Source organism: Pan paniscus, chromosome 2 (assembly GCF_029289425.2).
Source record: "Pan paniscus chromosome 2, NHGRI_mPanPan1-v2.0_pri, whole genome shotgun sequence".
NCBI lineage: Eukaryota > Metazoa > Chordata > Mammalia > Primates > Hominidae > Pan > Pan paniscus.
Window position 1 is genome coordinate 44,470,623 of NC_085926.1, and position 11,024 is coordinate 44,481,646.

Below are 11,024 nucleotides of genomic sequence, written 5' to 3' on the forward strand. Positions count from 1 at the left end.
TTCGGAAACACAGTAGTCTTATCTGGAGAGCGTGTTAAAACCCTGATCACTGGACCCCACTTTCACATTTATGATTGAGTAGGTCTATGGAGGGACCTGAGAATTTGCCTTCATCACTGGTTCCCAGGTGACACAGCCGTTTGGGGCACCATGCTTGGAGAACCACTCCGGAGACCTCTAAATTGGTAGTTCAACCTTAGCTGCACTTAGAAACACTGGGAAAATTTGTGTGTGTGTAACCAGCTCACGTTTCATTGTGACATTTTGAAATTGTACAAGTATTTTGACATCTGCCCCCCACATTTAGTCTCTTAAAACGACAGGAAAACACCAACCAATCACAGGTTTAATTAGTTTAAAAAATTTACCCCTTCAATTCCTCTTTGTAGCCCCCAGCACCCAATATTCCTTTGAAATATGAAACAGACCCAGCAGTGGCCAACAGTAAATTTCTACCCCGCACCCCACAACAGAGATGAAAAGTTCAAGCTCTCTGAGCATTGTGTTGCAGTGGCACTTGTCCAGAATTGGTACCTCTGCCTAGTTGGGGGAGTTTAAATGTACCAGTGAAAATAGCTTTTTCTCCTTCAAAGGGAAGAAAGAAAATCACTCCCCAAAACCCAGAAGGTCTGAAGATCTGGCTGTGAGGTCTTTCTCTTTCTTCCTGTCCCATCTCTTCAGACCTTTTTTTTTTTTTGGCAGTGGAGCAAGAGAGACCAAAACCTAACTTGAGTTACAAGAAACAAGACAGTGATGGCTATAAAGGGAGTGACCAGGAGCAACTGAGACACTCCTTTACCTCCCACATCCAATGTTTGTGCTTCACAGAAAAACAACAAAAATAACAAATCCACAAAATGCAACAGCTGGAATTACAAATTTCATTCACCCAAGGGTGGTAGAAGGCAGGAAGGAAAGGTGGGAAGGTAAATGGCACAGGGAGAAAAACAAAATATTCAAGTCAATCCAGCCATAGGGACTGGCAAATGCTAGAAAAATCGCTGTAAAAAAAAAACAAAAAAAAACTAAAAACTAAAAAAACTGTGGTCCTTTCAGACTCTCAGTGGTGTTAAAAATCCACACACTGGTGTCAGGAAGATTCTACCTTACGTGCACCAGAGATAAAGATTCCAATTCCTCAGAGAGGGAATATGCAGAGGGCCTTTGACAGGATGAATCGTGCCTTTCCTGGCAGGGGGAGGTAAAATGGGAAAAGAGCCGCCACAGCCTCCTTCCAATCCCACCCATCCCCTCGATGGCAGGTGACTCAGGCCTGCAGTAGCCTTCAATCTGGGTGGAGACATATGTGGTGAAGGGAACTTCTGTGCAGAGGCTGAGCTGCTCAAGGCAGACTGCACGTGAGAGTGTCTTGTGGAAGAGTCTGTTGCTTAAGAAGACCACGAAGGAGGAGAGGTGCAACTCAAAGAGGTGTGCTTGGCCAGGGATCTTTGCCTCATTGCACTGATAATGAATAAAGGAAAGAGGATAGAGAAAAGGCAGCCATGGAAAATATATGAGGACTGCATTGCTGTGAGAAAAGCCAAAAAAACCAAACCCAAAGTAGTAAAGCCAGTTCCTCTCTGTGTTAGAGGAACCGCTGGTGCATTTCAATTCCTTTATTGAACCAACCATATTTGAAGCAGTAGAATGAGTCAAGAAGAGACAAACGCCAGAGAGTAACCAGCTGACCAACAAGGTGGGTGGGAAAGAGACTCACAGACATTCCTTGAATGGGGAAAAGAGCCTGCAGCAAAATATTGGAGAGCATGTCAGCAGTTATTTTGTGGACACTAGGGAATGGGTGAGGCTTCCTCCCTGATGCTTCAAATGCCAGGTCAGCTGTATCTTGGAACCACATGGCATTCACAACTTTGCTAGGCATGAACAAGGGGAGCACCCAAAAGCCCTGGAAATTTATATGAGGAAAAATTCGAGCCATGACCAAGCATCTCCACACAGTGATGGATCATAAGTAATTCACACTGTTACTCACTGAAGCCCAGGAATAAACACCCGATAAAGCAAGAGTAGACTGAACCAGAGCAGTCCACCCTTCCAAGTGCAACACTGGAAAATTCTACTAACACTTGCTGGCTCACTCTCTTGCTCCCACTCTATACTCTGGGGTATTCTCTGTGCCAGGACAATGCTTGCCCTTCTTCCACGCTGCTCCCCTCTTTTGATGGATTGGAGTGTCTAGCTGGAGATGGTACAAATATCCCAGATGAAGTCTTTTACTCCCCTGGAAAGGTCCTGGAGAAAGGTTTTGACACTGTCAGCCATGTCGTCAGTACCCAAACTATCAACTATGCAGAGGAGATATAAGTGCCCCCAATCTCTCATCATGAAGGACCCTGCAGCTCTGCCACCACGGCTCCAGCCTGGCCCCTCACCCACCACCACGGGCCCAGTTGGCTCCTCTGTGCCAGGCAGCCTGCTCCACCGGGGCGCTCCCAGGGCTGGGATGCTATGCCCACATTGGCCATGCCTGGGCTGCAGAGACAGGGAGATTTTTTTAAATGCAATTCTCTACCCTATTTCAAACCGATTGAATCAGAATCTTGTAGGTGGTGCTCAGGCATTGGATTTTTGCAAAGCTCCCAAGTGCTGCTTCCATGCATTAAAGTTGAGAAGCACTGCTCTAAATTTGTTTTGGCCCCGTGGAAAGGTTTCCAACTGATTTCTTATGAAAAAGGTAGTAGAAACCTCCTCTTCAGTTTGTACCAATAAGGTTATAAGGTTGGCCTCTGCCTGATTGGAGAGTGGGGCTGTACAAAAAACTGCTCCACCCCCAGTTATCTTTGGCCCCAAGGCTGGCCAATGTTTCCACTGGTTTCAGCTTCCTTCTCCTCTGCCTTGGGATTTTAGAGCCCACAGCTTCCAGCATGACCTGCTAGTTGCTGTCAAGGAGATGACGTTAACCCTGTTATGTGCCCTTTGCTTCTCAATCTCTCCTCCTTGGGACTATCAGTGATCCTAGAGATGAAGTAGGAATTGTAAATAAAAGTTTTCATCCAGACCAGTGCCTCTCAGATGTGAAGGTACAAACAAATCACCTGGCAAGCCTGTTAAAAAGAAGATTCTGATACTGTGGGACTAGGGTAGGGCCTCAGAGCCTGCATTTCTTCTTATTATTAGTATTAGTATTATTATCTTTTTAAAATTTTATTTTTCATCCTCAATGTGTCACAACAAGCCTGTATTTCCAACAAGCTCCCAGGTGGTGGAGAGCTGTTAGTCTGAGGGCCACGCTTGGAGGAACAAGGACCAAATCTCTTCTTTCCCCCATTGACATTAAAGATTGTTAAGAACCAGACAAGGCACAGTGGCTCACACCTATAATCCCAGCACTTTGGAAGGCCAAGGTGGGTGGATTGCTTGAGCTCAGGAGTTCAAGACCAGCCTGGGCAACATGGCAAAACCTCATCGCTACATAAAATACAAAAATTAGCCAGGCATGGGGCACATGCCTGTAGTCCCAACTACTGGAGGGGCTGAGTTGGGAGGATCGCTTGGACCCAGGAGGTCGAGGCTACAGTGAGCTGTGATCGCACTACTGCACTTCAGCCTGGGCAACAGAGTGAGACCGTGTCTCAAAAAAAAAAAAAAAAAAAAGCATCGTTAGTGGGAACCGGGGATGTAAAAGGACTGGGCCCTATAAATGTAGCCCAAGGTACAGAAAGATTGGTTGCTGCTTTCCTCTCAGTTGGTTAAGCATGGGTGACAGAGGCAGATTGGTGGTTCCAACGGGAACTTCTGGTGAGATTTCATCTCCTGTGGATAGGTTTGCCCTGAGAACAAGGTGAGGGGCAGTGGGTATAGGAGGCCAGAAAAGAGGGTGTGAACCAGAGCATGGAGAGGCTTTGGTGTCATGCTTCAGAGTTCTGAAGTTTCTTGTTTGTGACACAGAAATGCCAATGAGCTTAAAACTTGGAGTGGGCAAGCTTTTTTTTTTTTTTTTCTTCCGAGATGGAGTTTCACTCTTGTCACCCAGGCCGGAGTACGGTGGTGCAATCTCGGCTCACTGCAACCTCCACCTCCCGACCGGAGTTCAAGCGATTCTCCTGTCTCAGCCTCCCAAGTAGCTGGGATGATAGGCGCCTGCCACCAGGCCCGCCTAAGTTTTGTACTTTTAGTAGAGATGGGGTTTCACCATGTTGGCCAGGCTGGTCTCGAACTTCTGACCTCAGTTGATCTGCCCATCTTGGCCTCCCAAAGTGCTGTGATTACAGGCGTGAGACACTGCGTCTGGCCCAAGGTATTTTTTAAAAGTTATTATTGTGCTGGGCTCCAGGTGCCATTGTAGTCAGCTAGCACTCAGAAGCTACTCAGAGGCTAAGGCAGGAGGATCTCTTGAACTCAGGAGTCCAAAACCAGCCTGGGCAACACAGTGGGACCCTGTCTGTAAAAAAAATTTAAAGAAAAATAAAAACCCATATTATTGTATCCACAGTCAACTCTGAAAGCCCTTTTATTGCTAGCATTTAAGCAACTGCTTAATGGGAAAGTGAGAAAGAGCTATACTGTCTTTATGTGATCAAAATGCTTTGTTTCTTCCAGCCAACATAACTCTTGAACCAGTTTTTATAGCGAGGAGACCAAATAACCTTTTGACAAAAAAAGAAGGGCAAATCCCCAAAGCATGGTTTTGCTAGTCGTTTCCAAGAAGGCATTTCTGGTCAGATTTCAAGTAGGCTCACCTAGAACTACCTCTGGGCAGCGGAGCAATTCTCATGTCTGCAGATACCTCAAGACCTTGGCCTCCGTTCATTGCTCATCTATCCTGAGGCATCGGGAAATCCAAATCACAGAGAACTCTATGTAGGTGAGGAGCATGAGAAAGCTGTCAGTCAAATTTCAAGCCTGGGTCAGCATCAGAAACTCCACACTGGAGAGAACCTCCAGCAAGTGTGGGAAAGCCTTCTTCCGCCGCTCCACCCCTGCTGCTCACCCACCAATGGAGTCACTCAGAGGAGAAGGCTATACCTGTTCTGGTTATAGGAAGTCTTTAGAGCGGATTTCAGGCCTTAGGAAATGTCAGAAATCATGCACTGGAATGAAATTCTATGTGTGTAGTAAAGGTAGGCAAACATTCCTTCACTCTGAGTTCTGCTCTTGGTGCCCACCAGCAAATCCCCCTGGGGAGAAGCACTCAGCGCAGTGAGTGTGGGGAAGCCTTCCTCTGGGTCAGAGGTCTCCTCTCACATCACAGAAGCCACAGTGGGGAGAAGCCTGCAGGGAGAGTGGCAAAGCCATGACCCACTGCTTCCTTAGGGTTTCTCCCAGTGTGGGTGCCTTGTCAGGTTTCTGCTCTGAGATTTTCCCATACACCTCACATTCAGATGTTTCTCCCTAGTGTGGTTGCTGATGCAGGCACGGCCTCTGGTGCCCACTTCAGCCTTTCCCATACTCAATGCCCCTCAAATGGTTTCTGCAGCCCTGCCCTGAGTTGCACCATGAGGCCCCTGGCCCTGTTGAGCACTCCCTGATGTAGACTCTTTGATGGGCAGCAACGGCTGAGCTCCAGGTTAAAACTTGCCCATGCTCATTACATACATAGGATTTTTTTTCAGTATGCACTTGCTGATGTTGCCTAAGATATGAAATCTGGCTGAAAGATTTTCCACAGTTGGGCAAATTTTTCAGGGGAGTCTAGCCCCAGAATGTCTCCTTTGGTGGGGCATAAGGGATAGAGCTCAGAGTGAAGGACTTCCCACACTCACATTGACAGAACCTTACCCCACTGTGAATTCTCTCTCAATGATGAAAAGCTAGATGCAGGGGAACTCTACCACATTCACCATATTTACAGCTTTGCGTTCTATGGAAACCTTGTGATGTTGAACTAAGTTGGAGCTGGAACTGAATCTTTGTCCAAATCCCTTATATTTCTGGCCTCCCTAACTTGTGGAGATTTTTGTTTTTAATCCTTAGTTGTTTTCACATGAGATCTCTTGCTATTTATGTTCTTTCCTAAAGGATTTCCCTGTATCTTTTCTAAGTTGTTTTTCATTTCACAGGCTGCTCCAGATTCAGACATCTGTTTTTCCCCTGATATTAATGTCAGTGAATTTATCATCATATTCTGAATCAGAATCAACATCTTGCTCTGAGTTCTGTTCTAACCCTCTGCCAAGATAGAAAAGGCAAATACAAGAGGCATACAGGAAAGTTACTAGAACACTAGTGGGGCCCTTTGAGAGAGTAGGTCAGAGACCATTGTGAGACTCAGTGCAGAGAAGATGGAATGGAGAGCACACCAAGGAGATGGGGTCAGCAAACCAACTACAAGGAATTGAACTCTTCGGTAGCAAACAAGGGAAGGCTAGCAGGTGATGAGGGAAAGCCAAGACAGGAACTCTCACAGTAGAGAACTGTACAGGGAGGAAAACTCTGTTTTCTCTTCCTGATGAGAAAGCTTACTTTGACAACTGCCCTTCCCACCCCCTTTCTAAAGTTCCCCAGCAAAAGAGGGGCCATTGCTAATTGGATGAGTCAGAGTCCCAGACATTAGCTGGCCAACCTTATTTAGTGGACATGATAAATGTTTCTTTTAAAGCTGGGACCTTCATTGCTCTCTCTTTTTGTGACTTTGTTCTTCTGCTATGGGACAGGGCAGAGGGTAATAGCCTGAGATTTGGTTGCAGCCTCCAGAGGGCAGTAGAAGTCTTGCTTGAGTCTGATCTAAAAAGCAGGACAGCATATACTGATCTTCATGGTTTCTTGGTATGATTATTAATGGCAGACCCTTTCATTCACTCATTTTTATTCTACAGAGTTTCCCAGTTTGGACAATAAATTATGGTCATCCAAGAGTCATGTCATCAAACTCATCTTCAGCAGAGGGCCTGAATTAGGGAAACAGGCACCAACTCAGTAATGATGAGATACAGTTGGTAAGTTCCATTTCCTAACAGGCTACTGTTCCTTGCATGGATCTCCTTTGGGAATTCAGCATGGAGGAAGTGGGACTGGCAGAGCAGGAGTCAGTCTTCCCGGATCCTTCGTCAGAATATTTCCTTTCTAATACAGGACAAGAGGAGTGATTCTCTGTTGGACTGGGAGGCCCAATAATTAAATGGGGGCAAGGGATGGAAATAAGAACATTCAAGGCCAGGCGTGGTGACTCATGACTGTAATCCTAACACTTTGGGAGGCTGAGGCAGGTGGATCACCTGAGGACAGGAATTCGAGACGAGCCTGGCCAACATGGTGAAAACCTGTCTCTACTAAAAATACAAAAATTTGCTATTCAGGAGGCTGAGGCAGGGAATTGCTTGAACCTGGGAGGCAGAGTTTGCAGTGAGCCTAGATCGCACCACTGTACTCCAGCCTGGGTGGCAGAGTAAGGCTGTCTCAGGAAAAAAAAAAAAAAAAAAATTCGAAAGGAACACAGTCTTTGAAAGAATGAGAAACAATGCTTTCAATGGGGAGTGGGTACAGGCCATGAAGAGGGAGCTATCTCGCTGTGTCCTAAACCAGAAAGCTCTGCATGTGAGGTGGGCCCAGAAAAGATGAAGGTGACTCTAGAAAGACCCAGTGTGCCTACGGGTATAAGCCTTCTAAGTCTCCCTGTTTCTGGTTTTTCCACTCAATTTTTACTGCACCAAAGAGCAGACAAGGAGGAATATACGACAGAAAGCATGGGCCATAAAAGACACTAATATAGTGTTACAAAGTCCAAGTCTATCCTTAATCACAATGTATACAAACATGTTATGTTTCCTCATTAAAAGGAAGGAGGGAGACAGAGAAGGGAGGAGACTTTTTACAAGAGATTTACCTACAATAAAACCAAACAATAGAAAAGGTTGAAAAGAAAGGAAGGAAAAAGGGTACACCAAGCAAGTTCTAACAACAAGAGAAAAAGCTGTGTAGAATTATTAATATGAGACAAAACAGACTCTAAGTCTAAGCATTTAATGGGCATAGAATGGAATATTTCATATTGATAAAAAACCAATAATCAATCCCTAAGTTGTCAAACAATGTCCAAGTCAGGAAACCTAGAAGTTACTCTTTTTTTTTTTTTTTTTTTTTTTTTAGATGGAGTTTCCCTCTTGTTGCCCAGGCTAGAGTGCAATGGCACAATCTCGGCTCACTGCAACCTCCTCTGCCTCCTGAATTCAAGCGATTCTCCTGTCTCAGCCTCCCAAGTAACTGGGATTACAGGCATACACCACCATGCCTGGCTAATTTTGTATTTTTAGTAGAGATGAGGTTTCACCATGTTGGCCAGGCTGGTCTCAAACTCCTGACCTCAAGTGATCCATCTGCCTCAGCCTCCCAAAGTGCTGGGATTACAGGTGTGAACCACCACGCCCAGTCTAGAAGTTGCTCTTAATTCTCCACCCTCTCACATCTAAAACATCAGCAAGTCCAGTTTATTCTTCTTCCAAAATGCATTGTAAATCCACCCATTTCTTTCCATCTCCACAGCACATCATCCCTAGTCCTGGCCACCATCTTCTCTCAAATGTAGTCCTGCAATGGTGCTCTAACTGGCCTCCTGACACTGAAATTAATCTCCCCCAAGCAACTTCAAATTGGTTAACCTGGCCAACATGGTCTTCTGCAGGCAGGCCTCTGCCCAACTCTGACTGCACCTCTGACACTGTGACTCTCATCCAGGCACAGTGGCCTCCCTTCTGTCACCTGATCAGCCCAATCAGTTACATCTTGAGCCTTTGCAGCAACTTTTCCCACTGCATAGAATGCTCCTTTCTGACACCTTCAGGGGTATAGCAGTCCTTTAAAATTCATCTGTTAGTTTAAATGGCACCCCCTAAGAAAGGAGGGTGAAGTTTTTCAATACTTGTTAATATAGGGGCATAAGAATTACTGTAATTATCTTTCAACCTATTTGTTACCTTTATAAATAAACTTCTTATGACGTAGACTACTAACACTAATCTGTGAAATGTTGAATTATGATGAAAACAGAGAACTGAGAGGCTGGGCACGGTGGCTCGTGCCTGTAATCCCAGCACTTTGGGAGGCTGAGGCAGGAGGATTACTTGAGGCCAGAAGTTTGAGACCAGCCTGGGCAACATAGTGAGACCCCCGTCTCTACAAAAAAACAATATAAAAATCAGCTGGACGTGGTGACACACGCCTATAGTCCCAGCTACTCAGAAAGCTGAGGAGGGAAGACAGCTTGAGCCCAGGAGGTCAAGGATGCAGTGAGCTATGATCACACCACTTCACTCCAGCCTGGGTGACAGAGTGAGACCCTGTCTCAAGACAGCGAGAGCAAATAGGGGTAGGGGGGAACACTAAGGATTCTCCTTCAAATAGTCCAATTTATTTCTTTTTTGTTTTTTTGAGACGGAGTCTTGCTCTGTCGCCCTGGCTGGAGTGCAGTGGTGCGATCTCGGCTCACTGCAACCTCCGCCTTCAGCGTTCAAGCAATTCTCCTGCCTCAGCCTCCCAAGTAGCTGGGATTACAGTCGTGCGCCACCACACCCGGCTACATTTTGTATAAAACAAGTACCATCCACTAGATGGCGCTTCTATCCTGTTGTATCCTGTTCTTGACTCTTTTCAGGACCCTGGACAGTACCTGGTGTACAGCAAACGTTCCGTAACTATTGAATGATTTGTCATAAACTTACATGCACCCTGAACCTATCAGCACAGCTTTAAAATATATAAGGCAAATGGGTCTACAAAAAGAAAGAGACGAGTGTGAAGCCAACCCACACCCCTTAGAAACATACTAGGGAAACCCAAAACAACAAAGAACTTTTTAAATGCAAAAGTAGAATGAGTGCTTTTACCCTCTGTATTTCTGAATTATTTTTTCAGGATTAATATGTATTACTTTGATAAATGAGATTAAATTTTTCTTCATGTTCCCTTCTCAAATTGTAAAGTCGTTTACTATGGTTCTAAGGAGCTGGTCAAACCTGTTCAGGTGTGTTAAGTGCACACCAAGATGGAAGGTGACAGGAAGGTGTATAACATTAGGATTATATTTAGGTTTATTCTTTTTTTTTTTTTTAGACGGAGTGTTGCTCTGTCACCCAGGCTGGAGTGCAGTGGCATGATCTCAGCTCACTGCAATCTCCACCTCCCAGGTTGAAGTGATTCTCCTGCCTCGGCCTCCCAGGTAGCTGAGATTATAAGCCTGCACCTCCACGCCCAGCTAATTTTTGTACTTTCAGAAGAGACGAGGTTACACCATGTTGGCCAGCTGGTCTCAAACGCCTGACCTCAGGTGATCTGCCAACCTTGACCTCCCAAAATGCTGGGATTACAGGTGTGAGCCACCACGCCCAGCCTGTTTAGGGTTATTCTAAAAATCATAACTTCTTGGAATTAAAAAAGTTCTATACATGGCTAGTAACCCCTTCTGCAGCTGAAACTGACTACAAGTCCCCTTCTGTCACCCAGAGTGACCAGAATTGTGTTCTGTGAGGGGCAGGGTTCACTGGATAGCATGAGGTGACGTGCCAGGCTGAATTCTCTCCCTGCAGTGGAGGCTGCTCTACAATAAAGTGAAAGGAAGATCTGACCTAATGCCCTGCAGAGCTTCATTTCTCCCACCATCTGGTTTTGTAAGGAAAAAAAGTATGTGCTTCTATGTATTTTTTTTAGCACTACTCCTTAATTTAAATGTCTATTTAAAAAAGACCAAAGCTTAACTGGTTATCTTTGAAATATAATTTCTTTTTATTTTCTTCTTTTACTTCTTTATATTTTCTTATATTTCTACAATCATAAGTACAAATTAGGTGGCAAAGAAATGATATAAAAGAAGCATGGTATCTGCCAAATCAAATTCTCTGGATGAGCTAATGCCCACCCAAGTGGCAAGTTGAGGAAAGGAGGGTGCTGTTGACTTATGGTCCATTTCTAATCTGTCCTGAGCATTGGTAAGGCCAGGGGCTGGACAGTGGGCTATTGGAGAGGACTCCAGTCTCAGGCCAATGTACTTGGTACTTCCATCAGGAGGGTATGTGGCAGCTGGCCCCTCCATCCACAGTATCTTTTGGGCAGCTATGCTGATCACTGTGGGAAAG

General features: G+C 45.3%; 1 pseudogene; it reads right to left on the reverse strand.

The window, feature by feature from the left end:
* Window positions 1-398: 398 nt before the first annotated feature.
* On the reverse strand, window positions 399-2,298 carry LOC117979639 (etoposide-induced protein 2.4 homolog; annotated as a pseudogene).
* Between the last annotated feature and the right edge of the window lie 8,726 nt (window positions 2,299-11,024).